The sequence below is a fragment of the Triticum urartu genome, chromosome 3 (assembly GCF_003073215.2).
Source record: "Triticum urartu cultivar G1812 chromosome 3, Tu2.1, whole genome shotgun sequence".
Classification (NCBI taxonomy): Eukaryota; Viridiplantae; Streptophyta; class Magnoliopsida; order Poales; family Poaceae; genus Triticum; species Triticum urartu.
In genome coordinates this window covers 629,279,034-629,299,199 of record NC_053024.1, presented here as the reverse complement: position 1 = coordinate 629,299,199, position 20,166 = coordinate 629,279,034, and positions in this window count along the sequence as shown.

The following is a 20,166-nucleotide window of genomic DNA, read 5'->3' as shown; positions in this document are numbered from 1 at the left end:
ACCGAGTGGTGAAGCGTGAGACATCGCGGAACATCTTGGGCCAAAAATAGTTCTTGGAGAGCGTGGCAAAAGTCTTGTCGCGTCCAAAGTGTCCCATGAGTCCACCTCCATGAGCCTCTTGCAAAAGCAACAAACGAAGAGAAGACTCGGGAATGCATAGTTTGTTAGCTCTCATAAGATAACCATCTTTGATATAGTATCGTTCCCAAGAAGTATGCGTCACACACTTAGCATAAGGAGTAGCAAAAGTCACATCATGCTCATACAAATCTTTGATATGATCAAATCCAACAACATTCAATTCAAGTTGAGTAATTAACATGCATTTGAGGGAAAGGGCATCCGCCACAACATTCTCTTTGCCCTTAATGTACTTGATCACATATGGGAAAGATTTAATAAATTCACTCCATTTAGCTTGCCATTTATTCAACTTGGTTTGGCCTTTAAGGTACTTAAGTGTTTCGTGATCGGTATGTATGACAAACTCATGTGGTCTAAGATAATGCTCCCAAACATGCAACACACGCACTAAAGCATACAATTCTTTGTCATAGATGGGATAGTTGAGTTGAGCACCGGAGATTTTTTCACTAAAATATGCAATAGCTCACTTTTCTTGCATCAAAACTCCACCAATTCCATTACCACTAGCATCACAATGAACCTCAAATTTTTTGTCAAAGTTGGGCAAAGCAAGAATCGGAGAATGAGTAAGCAAAGATTTGAGCTCATCAAAAGCGGTAGATTGCAAAGGTCCCCAAACAAAAGGAGCATTTTTCTTACTCAAGGCATGCAACGATGCGGCAATAGTGCTAAAATCTTTCACAAAGCGACGATAGAAACCGGCAAGGCCAAGAAAACTACGCACTTGTTGCAAATTAGTGGGTTGTGGCCAAGTTTTAATTGCTTCAATTTTAGATTCATCAACATGGACACCCTTGGAAGAAACAACGAAACCCAAGAAAACAAGTTTGTCAACACCAAACGTGCACTTTTTCATGTTGGCATAAAGACGTTCCTTGCGAAGAGTTTGCAAAACGGCCCGAACATGATTTACATGATCTTTGATGGATTTGCTAAAAACAAGTATGTCATTGAAGTAGACCACAACAAACACTCCAATGTAAGGATGAAGCACAAAATGCATAAGTCGCATGAAAGTACCGGGAGCCTCCGATAAACCCATAGGCATAACCAACCACTCGTACAAGCCAAAATTAGTTTTGAAAGCGGTTTTCCATTCATCACCTTCTTGTATGCGGATTTGATAGTAACCTCTTTTGAGATCAATTTTTGAGAAAATAGTGGCACCGCTAAGCTCATCTAGCATATCATCAAGGCGAGGTATGGGATGCCTATATCTAACGGTGATAGCATTGATGGGTCTACAATCGGAGCACATGCGAAAACTACCATCTTGCTTGGGCACAAGTATAACCGAAACGGCACAAGGGCTTAAGCTTTCACGTACATGGCCATTGTCGATGAGTTGTTGTACTTGCCGTTGGATCTCCTTAGTTTGTTCGGGGTTGACGCGGTAGGGATCCTTGTTCGGAAGAGGTGCTCCGGGGATGAGGTCGATGCTATGTTCAATGCCACGTAGAGGAGGGAGACCGGGAGGTAGCTCATCGGGAAAGACATCCTCAAATTCCTGCAACAATTTAGAAAACACTAGAGGAAGTGGATTAGGAGTGTTAGTTTTTGCCACCTCATCTTTGCAAAGTAGGACAAAGTGGATGACACTTGATGGGTTCTCACACACTTCTCTCATCTCTCTTTTTTTGGCTAGGAGGACTAAGTTTTTCTCTCTTGGGGAAGAGTCGCTCAATTTTGGTTTGTGGCGCTCACTTTCTTTTTGGTGGTTCACTCTCTCACTAGGCTCTCCACGATGGGTGGAGGCTTGCTTATCGGCGATCACTTGGCTTGGTGACATTGGTCGAAGCACATTCTCCTTGCCCTTCATCTTGAAGCTATAGTTGTTGGTTCTTCCATTGTGGATGACTCCGCGGTCGAATTGCCAAGGTCTCCCCAAGAGAAGATGGCACACAGACATAGGGACCACGTCGCACTCCAAGGTGTCCTCGTAGGCGCCGATCTTGAAAGAAACTTGCACCGCATGCTCCACTTGAATAGTTCCGGAGTCGCTTAGTCATTGCACCTTGTAGAGACGAGGGTGCTTCTTCTTAACCAATTGGAGCTTGGAACATAGCTCATCCCTCGCCAAGTTGTGACAAATTCCTCCGTCGATGATGACTTTCACGGAACGCCTGTTGAATCCGGCCTTGGTGTGGAAGATGTGGCACCGTTGGTCTTCATCTTGATGGTGTTGGAGCGTCAAGACCTTGGAGACCACGAGGGAGGGACTTGAATCTTGTCACAAAACACTTGATCATCTTCATTCACATGCCAGTGCATGTCCACGTGCTCAAGGGCTTCCATTCCTTCTTCACTCATCGAGTCATATGTGCCATCATCATTGAAGATCATGGTCCGCTTGTTGGTGCATTTGAAGGACTTGTGTCCTCGGCCACCACATGTGAAGCACTTGAGAGAACTTGTCTTGACGTGGTCATTTGTTGGCGCCAAAGATGAGGGAGTCTTGGATTTGTAAGTGCTTGCCGGAGGACGAGTCGTGGAAGGCGTAGCTTGCTTGGAACCTGACTTGTCGCTGGTACTTGGTGATGCTCTAGTTGAGGTAGGAGTTGCCGAAGCCGCGGGAGCTTGAGAGTAGGAGCCGTAGGTCTTGGACGAGTACTTGGCGTATTTGAAGTCATCTTGCACTTGTTGCTCGGCCTTGGTCGCTTGATGAACTAGCTCGAGAAGGTTTGAGTATGGTTGGAAGTCAGGAATCAGCTTGATTGGGTGGTTGAGGCCGTTCAAGAAGCGTGCCATTGTTTGCTCGTCGTCTTCCTTGACATTGGCTCATATCATGGCAATCTCCATTTCTTGGTAGTATTCTTCCACCGTCTTCGTGCCTTGCTTGAGGAGTTGCAACTTCTTGAAGAGATCACGAGTGTAGTGTGTAGGCATGAAGCGGGCTCTCATGACATCCTTCATGTCCGCCCAAGTTGTGATTGGTGGCTCACCTCTTGTTTGTCATCGCTCGATCACTTGTTCCCACCAAATGAGGACGTAGTCTTGAAATTCGAGGGAGGACATGGCGATTTTCTTTACCTCGTCGTAGTTGTGAAGACGGAATATTTTTTCCACCTTCAAGGCCCATGAGAGGTATTCTTTGGGATCATTGCTTCCGGAGAACTTGGGCATGGTGAACTTGAGCTTGCCGTAGCGGAGTTCTTCATCGTAGTGGTGGTATTGATGTCGCTCTTGTCATGGAGGAAGGTCTTCAAATGCTCGTTCCTCGAGGTGTCGCTCTTGGCGTGGGGGGGGGTCTCAACGCACTTGTTCCACTTGGTGTCGCTCTTGTCGAGGAGGAGGACGAGGAATATGCACTTTGTTGCGCCTTTCTTGTTGCTCTTCACGTCGAGCGGCTTCTTCTTGTCATGCTTGGCAAAGTGCTTCCCCTTGTTCACACACTTGGTGGTTGCACTCCTCGACGGCTCTAGTGGACTCGCGGAGTGCGCGTTGTGCTTCAAGTGCTTGAGCTTGACGGATTGCATCATCATCTTGAGGTTCTTGACGAGGCACTTGTGGAGGTATTTTCTCTTACTCCATTGCTTCTTGCGCTTGTTGACGTGCCCTTTCACGTGCTCGGACTCGGTCTTGTAGGCCATTGCCATGGAATGGATTTTCTGGAGCTTGGTGATCTTGAGGATCTTCACGTCGAGGGACTCGAGCTCGTGGAGGACTTGCTTCGTAAGAGGAGTAGTCCAAAGATTGCCGACTTGAGCGGTGGCTTGAGTGGCGCCATCTTGTTGACGAGGATGAGGAAGACGGGCGCCGCACGATCATGTTGTGGAGTTCTTCCATTTGTGTAGAGAACTAGTCGTCGATGTATTCGCGGTTCCTTGCTTCCGATTGACGAATGTCGGCGGCGAGTTGGTTAAGGCATTCACCCAAGGCTTCACTTTCTTGATGGAGAGCTCATTGCGCGACGAAGAAGTGGCTCTTGGTGACGTAGCCGGAATCATCACCTTGCTCCTCGAAAAGCAGGTTCACCGACGAACTTGGCCTATCCATCATAACCAAGTGGGGAGAGTAGGAAAATAAGAGAACAATACCGAAGTTACCTTTTCCGAGGATTAAGGATGTAACAAGCGTCACTCAATGTAATGCCACAATAGTAGAATTGGAACCGGGTTTGTTTCTCACACCTACAAATAAAAGGCTTATGGAGGAGCTCGGTTAAGATGGTCGCAAAAATTTCAAGCAAATGTTAGTCAAGATATCGATAAGGTTGAGAAGGTTCACAAAAATGCAAGTAAAGCAAATAGATCAAACCCAAGGATATTACTAGGAACACACACACACGGAAGATAGATGGGATCCGCACAACCAGGGGTGAGCTCAAAATGTGCAACCACGGAGAATGCTCTTGTTGTGCGAATGCTAGAGAGACGCTAGCTCGATTTCTCAAATGGGCAAGATACGCATGTGCACCAACCTATAAGAGAAACGTGTCGTCTTCAATCCCAACTATTCTATGTATGCGGTGACCAAGATGATATGTCTATGCAAAATGGCTCAATGTTATTGCTTAAAGCTCTTTGTTTCTCCTCTTTTGCTTAAAAGCTTTTTTTCTATGCTTGATGCTTGAGCCAAGTATGATATGAGACAAGTATGTATGATATGCACGGGAGAGACTTATGGCACTAAGATGATAACAAGATCACTACAGTGCACAATAACGTGGCCCGGCAATTCTCAACTTGCTAGTCTCGATGGGTAAGCAACGCAAAATGGCTCGGGCTATCAATGGAAAAGCAAGGGTAAGAAGTAAGTGTCGTCGAGGTTACCGTCCTTTCTTACGGTTAGCGGTGAAGATGACTCCGAGGTGATGATGAAAGGCAACGATGCCGATGTCACACGCTCCTAAGTAGCCGAAACACCTTAGGAAACAAAAACAGCAACTCGAAATCGGCCAAATGCAAAAGGTGGGTGCTTTTATTATGAATTTGGATGGAGGCTAATGGTGGTGGTAATGATATATGTGGATGGGGGTGTCAAGAGCTTCCAAACGAGCTAAAGAACGCGAAAAACGGACTTCAGATGTGGAAGATATGGTCGAAACAAGAAATCAGCCGAAACAGTTTTTAAACTAGCGGACAATCTGGTCCTGGGTAGCGGACAGTCTGGTATGCATCCGAAAACCTTCTGATTTGAGCGGACAGTCCGGTATTGGGGAGCGGACAGTCTGGTCCAACTGCGATTTTGGTCCTGACGGGAGCGGACAGTCCGGTGCGGGCTGGGAAAAGCTCGAACTTGAAAAAATTTGGGCGGAAATTGATGGAGAAGATGTCAAATTCACCGGATTTCATGGAGGGAAGGGTGGGGATTGTTGGGTAGGGCTAGGCCCACTTGCCAAACATCAAATCCATGGACCAAACAACCAAATCTCATAAGATCCAACAAATTGCAAGGGAAAAAAATTGGGGGGCTATTTTTGTGGGGATTTTCGAATTTGGACCAAAAACAACAAAATCAAGCTAGCAAATGGGGGGATGGGACTCCAAGATGTGAATCAACCTTGCTCATGATACCAAGATGTTGTAGGGTGAAACCCTAGAGGGGATCTTTTCACACTTGGAGGGGAAAGAGGAAGAACACTCAAGAACACAAGGAACAAATCACTCAAACAAACCCAAATATCACATCCACTAGATTAGCATACATGAGATCCACAAGATTACACGAACAATTCAAGGAAAATAGCACTAGGTAAGTTCTTCCCACTAGGTGAGGTCTTGATCTTGATCTTCTCCAAGAGGAGGGCTTGATAATCCCAAGGATTCTTCCCTAGATGGGGGCTTGATCTCCAAGAGGAGGGGATACAAGGAGAAAGGCTCTCTTTGGTGTTCGAAATACTTTGCTAACCCTAAAAACTAAGAGAAGAACGAAATATATAGTCTAGGGGCGAAAGGGTATGGGCCTTGGAGGTTACACGGGCCTTTTAGACCAATTCGTAGCGAAACTGGGCCTACCGGAGAGTCCGGTGTTAAGGACCGGACAATCCGGTGAGTATAGATGTATTTTCTGGTGCCACCGGACTGTCTGTTGTGGGGACCGGACTATCCGGTAGTGCAATTTCTGTGCGACCGGGCTGTCCACTGTGGGGATCAAACTGTCCGGTAGTGCAATTTTTGCACGCTCCCTTCTCTTCATCTGGACACTTCTGGTCAGCTCTTGGGTCTTGGGGTCCTTCTCTTAGGCCTTGGGGGTACTCCATAATCTCTTGTCGGAGTTTGTCCTCATACCTAATGAAACATAGCATATTTTGGTGAGGTAGAAACCAAGTTCCATTCATGTCCATATCTATCTCAAGTAGGAGTGAGTTCACCTTGGTTTCAATGGCGCATGCACGAGCTCTTGTCATAGGTCCACTTGGTGCTTGCGGTGGTGATGGAGTGTGTGGGTGGGTGGAAGAGCGATGCTCCGCATCACAATGCCTACGATCTTTTCATATATTGATCTTTGCTAAGTTAATATTGTTGTTGCTGTTGTTGTTACAATCACTATAAAACTGCTATTGCTACCACTACCGTTACTGTTGCTATCACTACCACTGCTATCAAACTATCCAACTACTGTGCTACTAATCACTATACCACAGATATTTGGTTCTCCAGGTGTGGCTGAATTGACAACTCAACTACTAATACTTGCAAATATTCTTTGGCTCCCCTTGTGTCGAATCAATAAATTTCGGTTGAATACTCTACCCTCAAAAACTGTTGCAATCCCCTATACTTGTGGGTTATTGATACATCCATTTTGCATCATGCTTTTATATAGATATTTATTGCATTATGGACTGTTATTACACATTATATCACAATACTTATGCCTATTCTCTCTTATTTTATAAGGTTTACATGAAGAGGGAGAATGTCGGCAGCTGGAATTCTGGACTTGAAAAGGAGCAAATATTAGAGACCTATTCTGCGCAACTCCAAAATTCCTGAAACTTCATGGAGCTTATTTTTGGAATATATAAAAAATATTGGGCAAAAAAAGTACCAGAGGGGGGCCACCAGCCAGCCACAAGGGTGGTGGGCGCGCCCTACCCCCCTGGGCGCGCCCCCCTCCCCGACCTTGTGGCCCCCCTGGCAGGCCTCAGGTGCCCATCTTTGGCTATATGGTGCCTTTTACCGTGGAAAAAATCAAGAAGAAGCTTTCGGGACGAAGCTCCGCCGTCTCGAGGCGGAACCTGGGCAGAACCAATCTACGGCTCTGGCGGAGCTGTTCTGCCGAGGAAACATCCCTCCGGGAGGGGGAAATCGTCGCCATCGTCATCACCATTGATCCTCTCATCGAGAGCGGGTCAATCTCCATCAACATCTTCACTAGCACCATCTCCTCTCAAACCCTAGCTCATCTCTTGTATTCGATCTTGGTCCCAAAACCTCAGATTGGTACCTGTGGGTTGCTAGTAGTGTTGATTACCCTTTGTTGTTGATGCTAGTTGGTTTATCCGATGGAAGATTATATTTTCAGATCTTTAATGATAATTAATACTCCTCTGATCTTGATCATAAATATGCTTTGTGAGTAGTTACGTTCGTTCCCCGAGGACATGGGAGAAGTCTTGTTATAAGTAATCATGTGAATTTGGTATTTGTTCGATATTTTGATGAGATGTATGTTGTCTCTCCTCTAGTGGTGTTATGTGAACCTCGACTACATGACACTTCAGCATTATTTGGGCCTAGGGGAAGGCATTGGGAAGTAATAAGTATATGATGGGTTGCTAGAGTGATAGAAGCTTAAACCCTAGTTTATGCATTACTTCGTAAGGGGCTGATTTGGATCCATATGTTTCATGCTATGGTTAGGTTTACCTCAATATTTCTTTCAAACTTGTGGATGCTTGCGAGAGGGGTTAATCATAAGTGGGAGGCTTGTCCAAGGAAGGGCAGCACCCAAGCACCGGTCCACCCACATATCAAATTATCAAAGTAACAAACGTGAATCATATTAGCATGATGAAAACTACCTTGACAATAATTCCCATGTGTCCTCGGGAGCACTTTGATTTATATAAGAGTTTGTCCAGGCTTGTCCTTTGCTATAAAAAGGATTGCGCCACCTTGCTGCACCTTAGTTACTTTATTTACTTGTTACCCATTACGATTTTTCTTATCACAAAACTATTTGTTACCGATAATTTCAATGCTTGCAGAGAGTACCTTGCTGAAAACCACTTGTCATATCCTTCTGCTCCTCGTTGGGTTCGACACTCTTACTTATCGAAAGGACTACGATATATCCCCTATACTTGTGGGTCATCAGTTATCAAGACCTTTTTCTGGCGCTGTTGCTAGGGACCATAGCTCTATTTGCTGAGTCACTTGGGATTTATATTTATTGATCACTATGAAGAATCTGAAGGATGACAGAACCAAGATCTTTCCCTCTAGGATGAGGGAGTAAGGTACTGCCATATATCTCTGCACTTGATTCACCTTCCATTTTGAATAGGCTTGCGACACCACAACCTTCTATTAATTCTGATATGTCACAAGTAATTGATGATGCTACTTCTGCTATGAATGATGCTATTGATGATGCTAGTACTTTGCTTGATGATACTGTGCCACTAGGTGAATTTCTTGATGAACAACTTGCTAAAGCTAAAGAATTTGAAAATGCTAAAACTCATGAAATTACTGAAACCAATGAATTATTGAAACTGAAAATTATGAAACACCTATTAGGCCTAGCTATCCTGGAATTGAAATGCCGAAGATACCCGAGTGATTTGTTGTTGGTGAAGAGACAACTAGAGAACTTCTTGCTTGTAATGATGGAGATGATCTTAAGAAACTACTATGTAAGTTGAAAGAAAATCTTTGAATGCAAGAATGAAATATGATCCTAACTTTGCTACTTCACCTATCTTTGTTACCGATAAGGATTATGAATTCTCTGTCGATCTTGAGTTAATTACTTTGGTTGAATCTGATCCTTTTCATGGTTATGAAACTAAAACTGTTGTGGCACACCTTACTAAGTTGAATGATATAGCCACCCTATTTGCTCATGAGGAAAAACTTCGCTGCTACTATATCCTTAAGTTGTTTCCTCTCTCGCTAAAGGGTGATGCTAAGACATGATTTAATACTCTTGCTCTTGGTTGTGTGCGTAATCCCCAGGATATGATATATTACTTCTCTGAAAAATATTTTCCTAATCATAAGAAACAAGCTACCTTGCAGGAAATATTTAACTTTGTGCAAATTAAAGAAGAGAATCTCCCTCAAGCTTGGGGGAGGCTTCTCCAATTACTTAATGCTTTGACTGATCATCCTCTCAAGAAAAATTAAATACTTGATATCTTTTATAATGGACTAACGGATGCTTCTAGGGACTACTAGATAGTTGTGTTGGTTGTGTTTTCAGGGAATGAACTATTGAACAAGCTAAAGAACTATTGAATAATATATTGATAAATGATAATGATTGGACACTTCCTGAACCACTGCCTAAACCAACTCCGAAGAAGAGGGGTATTCTACTTCTCAGTCCTGAAGATATGCAAGAGACAAAGAAATCTATGAAAGAAAAAGGTATTAAAGCTGAAGATGTTAAGAATTTACCACTTATTGAAGAAATACGTGGACTTGAAACCCCGACACAGGTAGTAGAGGTAAATTTTCTTATAAGATTTGATGAAGGCGATATTCCTTGTAATAAATCTACTAATCAATGCTTGGATGAATTTGATAACTACATTGTTAAGCAAGAAAACTTTAATGCGTATGTTATGAAACAATTGAACATAATGCTTACAAGATTGATCGCTGGAGTGACTTGATTTTTAGAATTGCTAATGATGTTAAAGGTGTAGGTAAACATGCACCTATGGTCCAAACATAGTTAGAACAAGTTGATAAATCTCAAAATGATTTGCTCAATGAGATGAATAATAATATGAATGATCATGCTATTAGAGAATGACTAGAGGAGGTAGAATGACTCAGGAGCCACTTTATCCTGAAGGTCAACCTAAAATAATTGAACAAGATTTTCAAAGAATTAATACTAATTCACATAATCCATCTAAGAAGAAAAAGAAAAATAAAAATGATAGGACTTTGCATGCTTCTAGTGAACCTGAGGTAGAAAAACCTTCTGAGAAGAGTAATGACGTTTCTATTGCTGATGCTGAGACACAATCTGGTAATGAACATTCATCTAGGATAATGATAATGATAATTATGATGTTCATGTAGATGCTCAACCAGACAATGATAAAGAACCTGATAATGGTGTAGAAATAGAACGTGCGGTTGATCTTGGTATGCCACCTCCTTAAATTAAACGTTATGATAAGAGAGATTTCATTGCTAGAAAACATGGTAAAGAAAGAGAACCATGGGTTCAGAAACCCATGCCCTTTCCTCCTAAGCCACATAATAATAAGGATGATGAATAATTTGAACGCTTTGCTGAAATGCTTAGGCCGGTCTTTTTCATACTCGTTTGACTGATATTCTAAAGATGGCCCCATATGCTAAATATATGAAAGATATTGTCACTAACAAAAGAAAGATACTTGAAGCCGGAATCTCCACCATGCCTGTGAATTATCCTTTTAAGGATGGAGTACCTAAGAAACTAGGAGATCCAGGAATACCTACTATACCATGCTCCATTAAAAGAAATTATGTCAAAACTTATTTATGTGATTTGGGAGCCGGTGTTAGTGTTATGCCTTTCTCTTTATATAGAAGACTTGGTTTGAATAAACTCACACCTACTGAAATATCATTGCAAATGGCTGACAAGTCAACTGCCATACCTATCGATATTTGTGAGGATGTGCCCGTTGTCGGTGTCAAAACCAGCAGATCTCGGGTAGGGGGTCCCAATCTGTGGATCTTAGATCAATGGGTAACAAGGGGCATAGAGACAGTGTTTACCAGGTCCGGGCCCTCTCAAAGAGGTAAAACCCTACGTCTTGCTTGATTGTATTGATGTGTTTGTATGACAATTACAGAGCTGATCTACCACAAGATCAGACGAACTAAACCCTAGGTAGGTATGATGATGGTTCCCCCCCTCTACAGGCTAAACCCTCTGGTTTATATAGACACCAGGGGTACCTAGGGATACATGTGGTCGGTATGTCAGGGGAAAAACATGCCGACTTTATTATCTTGACTTGGAGGATACACGAAGGCTTCGGTTTCCTTCCAGAACATGGAGTCGCTTATAGCTCGGCCTTCCAATGGCGGATCAAGAGTGGCCCACATGTCCGGCCCATGAGAGACAGACCAGCAGCCCGAGGACCCCTTAGTCCGGGACGCCCTCGGTAGCCCCCGAACTAGTCTTTGAAGCTGAGGTACATGCGGAAATCACCGGCTTTGGGGACTAGTTCCTCCCCTTCTGTGGTGGCTTTGACAACCTCTGGCCATACGTCCCATGAGCTGCATTATAGTTTCCGAAGTGTATACGTAACTTATCCTCGAAGGCGAGTCGCTCAAGTGTGAATAGTACCCATATCTGACAACTTTTGTCAAAAGGTCACGACCCGCCATGACCAATAGCCAGTTATGAAAACTCGATTAGCGGTTCGAGGCGATTTCTCCATTGGCACGTCCCATCAATATGGAGATTCTGCCCTGTTTTAAAGGGATGTGATCGAGGATTTGTGTTATCCCACGCGCGCACAAAGACACGATTATATCAGGAAGAGGCGAGGTATGTGGCGCAGTAAAGGGACCCTTGGTATGACGGTAGCCCGTAAAGGGGAACAACTGCCACTTCCTTTGCACGCCCTCATTTCCTTCTTTAACATTGTCCACCCAATCTCCTGAGCTCCAACGCCCAGATCCATACTTCCTTCCAAGAACTTCTCTGGCCATCTCCTCGATCATCCATGGCCTACTCTGGGTCCAAAGGCAAGTGGGAGGCCTCCAGCGTCTTGAAAATAACAAGCCTTAAGAACTCTGGCACAAAGAGAATTTGGTGCCATGATGACATGCCAAACTTTTTTGCAACATGTGCTTGATTGAACACCTCAAAATCTCTGAAACCCATGCCATCGTCCCAATTTCTTGTACACATTTTGTTTCATGCCACCGAATAGACTTCCGTTCACCATGAGCTGCCCCCACCAGAATTCGGAAGAGATAGATTTCAGGTTCCCACACATCTTCTTGGAGAGTTGAAGAGTAACTCCTGGCCGATGGTTAGCTTTGTTAATTCAAAGCCGAGCTCTTCACGAGTCTTCCTTCTGAAAAATACGGCCTTAGGGCAGCTCCAACGTTGACCCCTCAATCAGAAACTAAATCTGTCCACAGACCGGTGGGGACCAATCCACGGACAATGATGTGAGATCCAGCCATCCAACCATGCCCGCATACTTTTCAAACCAGATTTCAACAAACCAGACGAATTACATCAAATATGACGGGATTCGGCAAAGTTTGGACAGAATTTACATAAAAGGAACGATATTTCGTCTGTTCAACTAAATCAAGCCCGCAACACTCAAAGTAATTATAGAAAATAGCACAATTCATCCATAAGATAACATGCAAATATCTCTAGTACAACAATAGTTCGAATTCAACGAGATAACCGGATGTTCAATAAGTTTTTTGAATTTACCGATTCCAAATTCAACGATACTAGAATTAGAGCTCGCATATGGCGTCCCACACAGGCTGCTCCTTGAACTTATCCAACAATGTATGTGCGTGAATGGCCTGCCCTCTGTCCTGTAGTACATCACGGAAGAGCATGCATGCTATACAATGTGTAGAGCAATATTGAGTGAATGAACGAATTAACCAACATGTAGAGCAACAAGAAGCAAAACTTACGATCGCCATGGTTGATGCACTCAATGGATACATTGTCTCCACCCATTCAATCGCGGCGCAAAACTTCATGATGGAGTTACATATGGTGTATCGTGTATCATCGATGCAATATTGACCTCATATTGCATTCATGGATGATGTGCATGTCGTGGGGCACAAAGTGCTTTCGCACATGAAATGAACCATGCACGCGCCGCCAAAGGATCGAGCCCCTTGAGTTCATGCCTACAAAGTCCACAGATACAACCAACCACACATCATACAACAACTTATCATCCTTCACCAATTACCCCGCCATCATGCTTACTTTAGAAAATAACAAGAAGTTAAAAACAGCTCTATGGCATTTGACCAACCATCTGTCGGGCATGGTGTTCGGCATGGGCGTTGTCGACAGGGGGCGAAGGGTACCTGGCTACGAAGGGATCCTGGAAGGACAGCGGCGTAGTCCAAGGAGGGTAGACACATTGGTGGAGGCTACAAACATCCTACAATGCCTGGGCGGCGGCCGGATAGGTACATTGGCGGCGAAGGATGCAAAGCAAGGGGGAGCAGGGGCGAAATGGAAGAAAAGTGGACCGTGAGGGGGATCCGAGTGGGCGGGGGTGTCGGAGTCCTACGTGGCATTGGTCCGCACTCCCACAACCCCCCCCCCCCCCCCCCCCCCCCCCCCCCCCGAGTTTGCTTCCGGTTTGCGGGAAAACCGGCGTCCGAACCGCTCCGCAGACCGATAGGGTACCATGCTGGATGGCAAAATGGGCCCAGACAGCTCCGTCCACACGGATGCGGGTGGTTTGAGTTTCAGCGTTGGAGATGCCCTTTGTCCTTTAAAAAATACATAACATATAATATATCATTGGTCTTTTTTTAAGAAAAGTATGTTTTTGAGTTTCCCCAAATTATAGATTTGGTCCCTTGGTAAACATTTGGTCCTTCTAGTCTTGAAACCGGGTAAGTTTTGTCCAAAACCATATTTTGAGCATGTTGACCGGGTTGACTTTGAAGGAGGTCAAGAATGGCAACTATGGGCGCGAGTTCGTGAAATGCGAGAGCAAGCTAGACAGTCAGGTCAGTTCTCATGATTTTTCTCTAATTTCTTTTTCTATTTTCTTTTAGTTCTTTTTCGATCTGGGATTTCGGATTCATGTTTTCATTTCAGATCGTGAAGAAATGCACACATTTTGAATGGTTGGATGACTACGTTAAGCGGATTCAATTCAATGGGGCCCCAACCCGGGAGCTCAATCTACCGTCAGCACCAACGAATTTAGTCTCTAAAAGTGCTGCTCTGACAGTTGGGGATGCAGATCTGAAGGGGGAATTAAATTAGATGAACAAGAACTTGAAGCAGATGATTCAATTGAACAAACAGGCGAATCTGATAGCTTTAGGATTTTATCCCTTTTATTTCTGTGTAGTTGCTCTAGGATTTGCTTACTTACTGGTCATCACTCGTTAGAGATGTTATTAGTGTGGTGTCATGTGCTTTAGGATTTGGTTAAATTTGTGGATCATGTGCTCTACGATTTGCTTAAATTTGTGGATCATGTGCTCTATGCTTTGTGTTGCTTACTTTGTGGATCATGTGCTATATGCTCTGTGTTGCTTAATTTGTGAATCATGTCAGTTTCGTCAGTTTTGTACACTTTCAGTTTCTTCAGTTTCGTCAGACAACACCGACCGCAGAAGAAAAAAAACGTAGTTCTGGGGCCTAAATTGAAACTAAGCTCTAGTTGGGCCGTCTCATTGCGTTGAGTGTCGAAGGCCCACAAAGATAAAAGAGGCCTAAAAAATAGTGCACGCGCTGGCTCTGTTTTTTCATTGATTATTGCCATGGTAAATCCATGTATTGCCATGCCGAACAAAAATAGTGCATGATGGTAAATCGATTTATTGTTGGACTTGCCCATGTCAAATTTATTTGTACATATCGTGGCAATTTCCTTCTGTATATAGCCTACGGCACAACACTTTGATTTTTTAACATGCGGGTATTATAAACATGTTTTTGTTGCAAGAAAAATATTGTATACATGATTTTTTGTTTTAGTTTTTGTTATTAAGAGCATGTCAGACTTAATTATGTAGATCATGATATCCATATGAAACCACGTCTAAAATAAAGTCCGGTGGCACCATTAGCCACCATATCCATCTAGAGAGCATGTCAAGGGCTCAACTACGACACCATATCCATCTAGAGAGCATGTCTACGGCTCGGCTACGGCATCATATCCATCTACCGATATCTCACGTAGCAAGCATACATCCATAACATAGAAAGTAGCAACCATAGCATACTTCTTACATAAAATATGGGGTGCCCTAGACCATAGCATAGGCCACAAACTATTCAAAAATTAGCTTGTTTTTGTTCATACAATATACGGAATAGGGCCACCAACAATTCAAAAAACATAGCTTTTCTTCTTCTTTTCAACATCAACATGGCTCATTTTTCTAGCTTTAGTTTCCTTTTTGACACTTCAACTAGTCCATTGTCCACGCGTGCGAAAACTTGACCCTACTCTAAATGGGCCATTTAAACTTGACCTACACAATTACACACCATGAATATAACAAGACGAATGGGCTACCCTCCAACCATTTTTACAAGGCTAACCCCAAAACTTGTTAGTTTTCATTGAGGGATACCTTTCCATTGATTGATTTAGCAGAAGGGCTCGTGTACGGCACCATATCCGTCTAGCGATATCTCACGTCAAATAAGATAAAAATAGCAAGCAAAACACAGATAACCAATGACATATCAAATAAGGGTAGCAATCATAACATAGTTCTTAGGGGATAACATGACAGAGATAAAAAGTTCACGGTACAAGCAACGACATAATTAAGATAGAAATATATAAAAGATAAAAAGCCCTAACACCATAGGGCAAGACAAGCTCACGAGACCGGGCCTTCACCACCATCTTCACTGTGCCTCCTCTTCACTGCTCCTCCTCTCCATGTCGTCCTCGCCGATGTAGTAGGGGAGGATGTGCATACCGTCGCGGGTGGGGAAGATGCAGTCGAAGTTTGTGATGTTGTGGGTTGTGAATGCGATAATTCGCATCCAGACCAAAACACCTTGCTGAGGAGGTAGTACGCATCAAATCTGTTGATGAAGGTGACGGTGAGCCCTATCGACGGAGTCCTGGAGTTTGGACGCACTTCCTCCAGTCGGAACATCACCGGCGAGCCCGTCGGGAGGTGGGCGAAGCCCGCGCCGAGGAACCACTGGGCAAACCCCCTTGCACCCCTCCAGCGTGAGAACGCCCACACGCGGAGCGTCCTCTCCACGACGACGCCGGACGGATACCGTCTCTCCGGCACGGTCGGTGGGAGCTCGAAGGTGGGGCTGTTATACTGCATCCTCGCCTCGCTTTCAGAGTGCTCTGGGTTTGGGTGAAGAAGAGAAGGGGGCGGCGCAAATGGATGTGTGGAGAATAGGTGAAGGGATGGTGGTTCAAATAGGGAAAGGGGAAGGGAATGGGAGTGGCACCGACCGTGCTTCGGATTTGCTACGTTCAAACGAGCCGCGTCGATCGATATGCCACTTTAATTGCCAACAGATTTTAATTGCCACGTTGAATAGATGCGAGTGGACCAAAAAGAGTGAAACAATGCTCTACATCGAGGAGACACGCGTGCGAGATGAGACGAACCTGTGGCAGCAACCGTCCATGCGTCCGTGGTGGCTCGTGTGAAAAAGAGGTCGGTCAGCGTCCATGGCGGCTCGCGTGCAGAAAGAGGCCGGTCAACGCATCGTGGCGGCGGGCAGCGGCGCATGCAAGTAGACTAGCTACGTGCATGCATAGCAGGCTAGCTGGACATGCAGACTTCTGTCGTCGCGGCGCACGCACGGCCCAACGGGCGAACAGCGGCACCGTCCGACGCGACCCCACTCATCAGGTCCAAGGGGTGACACAGTCAGCACGGTCCCACTCGTCAGAGTTAACGGTCAAAGCACTTACCCGACGGCATCCACCGCTTGTGACCAGTTCTGAGAGTTTCGGGCAAGGGAGTGGGGAAAAGTGAGCAAAAATTAAGAGCATGGAAATGAATTAGTATGGCTACGAAACCAGGGGCACAAATATAAAAAACCCTTTTTTATGGCGCCTTGGATGTCATTTGACCACAAAATTTTACACACTTCTAGCGCACTATGGAATCTTGGTTTCCACAAATCTTAAGTTTTTTCTAAACTTTTTTGCTATTTTTTTTTAATTTACTGTTCACCTAGAGCATATTTACAGTTGTTTTGCCACAAGCTCCTCGAGTGTTCAAACATCACGAAAAATTGCAAGCACCTTGCGCACCCAGGCATATTGGATGCCAAAAGAATTCAATTTTTGGGTTTTTTTTCTATTTTTGAATTTACTATTCATCAAGCACAGAATATATTGCGGTCAAACTCGGTCAGCATGGTCAAAATCTGGTTTTGGACGAAACTTACCCGTTTTTGAGACTCCGGTGGCCAAATGTCTATAAAAAATTCTTGAGAAATCTAGTCTATATTTCTGGAAAAACTTGGGGGCACAAGAACATACTCTCCTCTTCTTTCTTTAGCGTGGTATAATCATTAGTCTAGCTGATGGTCAAAGTTTACTCTTGAAAAACGCGTGGTTCTATTTTAAAAAACGTGCAAGTTCTATTTTGGAGTCGGAGGGAGTATATGATAGAGATGAGCATGTTTTACAGGATCTCTGTTCTTGTGTTTTTCCATGAAATTGGCAGGACGGAGAACGCCCTCCGTCCTTTCTATCGGCCGTTGCTACGCCCCAATCCATGGTCCAATCCTCGTATATCCAAATCACAGTAACGTCGACCAGACACACCAGCTGTACCAGGCAACAGAATTGGCTAGACCAGACGCTGACCGGTGCTAGGCCATCCGGGTGCTACCAAATGAGAGTGACAGCCAAGAATTCATTGCTCCCCCTACAGAAAAAGTTGAGACGAATCTGCCGTCGAACAAGGAAGGCAACCTTTTCTTCCGCCGGGAAGACTATCATGCCCGCCGTTCCTAGTCCTACGTCAGTGGCACCGCCCAAAGATCGAGCGCCAGTGGAATCCGAAGCGCTGCGCATGCGCAGCATGGACGCATATGGAGTGCCGCCACCTTTCCCCATGCTGCAGACTCCGTTGCCGCCAAGCGCCGATGCTCCTTTTCCTAGTTCACCGGCTGAACGGGGACCAAATTCCACCGCCAAAAAAAATGCTTGCCCATGAATATAGTTGGGACTTCGAACCCGTTTGATTGCCGGTAAATATAGGTGGGGCTTAAGAGTCTACTCCCTCCAGTCCTTTTCACTCCGTGTAACAGATTTGTGTCAAGTCAAACTCGACAAAGTTTGGCCAAGTTTATGTTAGTATTTGCAACGCATATCTGATCACAGGAAAACTGTTCGTCTCATGCGAGAAGCCGGGGAGTTTTTGAGTTCGAGAGGCTTTCGGCCTTGCGTGGCACGCGCGCGTCCGCGGCACCGATGATGCAACCACACGAAGATGAACAGTGGGGGGAGGTCAGGGTCCTGCTTTTGCTTCAGGCGCAGAGCATCCAAAGTTCCAAACTGCAACGAGATAAATTGGGTGCGAAGCAACAGTCCAGTCCAGTCCAGTCCGGTCCAGGCGCAACCGCAACTGCAGCAACAGCACGAGCAACAGCCACAAAATTACGCCGGGGTCCCTGTTCCTCCCAGGCCGGTCCCGGTCAAACCGGTCAACAAAAGACGTGGTGCAGAGCAGTTAATCCAACACTCTGAAGCACGTCAGAGGTCATGTAAACTTGGACCATTAACCTAGTAGTAGATTCCTCCCTTGCTCCGAGAGAGAAAAAAAATATACTCCAGCCGATTGTGTATAAAAGGATTCCCTTTGCAGTGAAAGCAGGCGGCCAAATGATTAGGCGGGATAAGCATATATGCAATGGGTGGACGAAAAGGAGTCTCTAGTTTCTATGGAATGCTACAACTGTCGCCGTATCCTAAATGCAGTACTACTAATAAGTACTGAATTGATAACAATATTGCATACACGTATACTTCCCTGATTTAAGCTGGGATGACAAAATGATTAGTTTTTCTCCTCCACCGCTTTGGGCGTTATTGAATCAAAAGGTCCATGATTGCCATCCCGAAAAGAAAATTTTGCCACCAAATGCAGTCCCCAAATATGGTGTGCGCTTTGTACCGAATTGTAAGCTGGGCGGCCACGAGTCACTCCCCAAGTCTACACTCCCCGTCGGCTAAAAGCCAGGCCATATAATACACATACATCGCCGCCAGAGCCAGACTGATATTCATATTCATATCGTGTGCCAACCTTCTCAAAGCAGACAAGGACTTTCCACCTTTCCTCATTGATTTCCGTAATATTCCCAATCAGCCACTTTATCATATATACATTCTCCAACTCAGGGGAGAATCTCCCTGTCTAGACACAGTAATTGGCCATTTCCGATCAATGCAGGAGTTGCACGTGAAATGATTCAATAATTCAACTCCTACTACTACAGTAACCAACCACAAGCAACAAACTGTCATATTTCCTTGTATTCTCCCATAATTCGTCTGCGAAAAGGAAGGCGCAACTATCAGTCGGCAGAGATCAAGATATTGCATGGATAGGTACACATATGTATACACACGGGCGTCGCAGATTGTATTGTTGCTGTCTGAGATATTGACCCGAGTGATGGATGGACGGCGCTGTTGTTATCGGGGGTGGCTTCAAGGCCAAGGGAGATAAATAGTCAGTAGGAGCTAGACGCTAGAGAATAGAGACTGATAGGCCGCGCAAAAGCTTTGGCACAGCGTCCTTGTCCCCGGCCACTCCAAATGGTCTGGGCCGCCCCAGCCGTCCATCTCCAGATCAGATCTGATGGCACATCATGCGTTCCCCCTCGGGCTGCCAGACAGTGCACATCATCAAATATACCCCCGTGCTTTTGCATGCGCTTTATGTGCACAATGAGAAGAAGAAAAAAACAAATTAAGGGCTCCAAGCGCAGCTCGCTAGCTGCTCTTGCTCTCAGAGTGGCTAGGGTTACGGGCTCTGGAGATAATTCCCAATCATTTGTTCTAGTACTGATTTTCATTCGCGGATGGATGATGGTACACGTCGATTAAACTGTAACTGAAAACAACCCAACTTTGGACGATTGGTGGACCAACGTTGTGTGTGGAGGATTAGGATATGGGCTCGC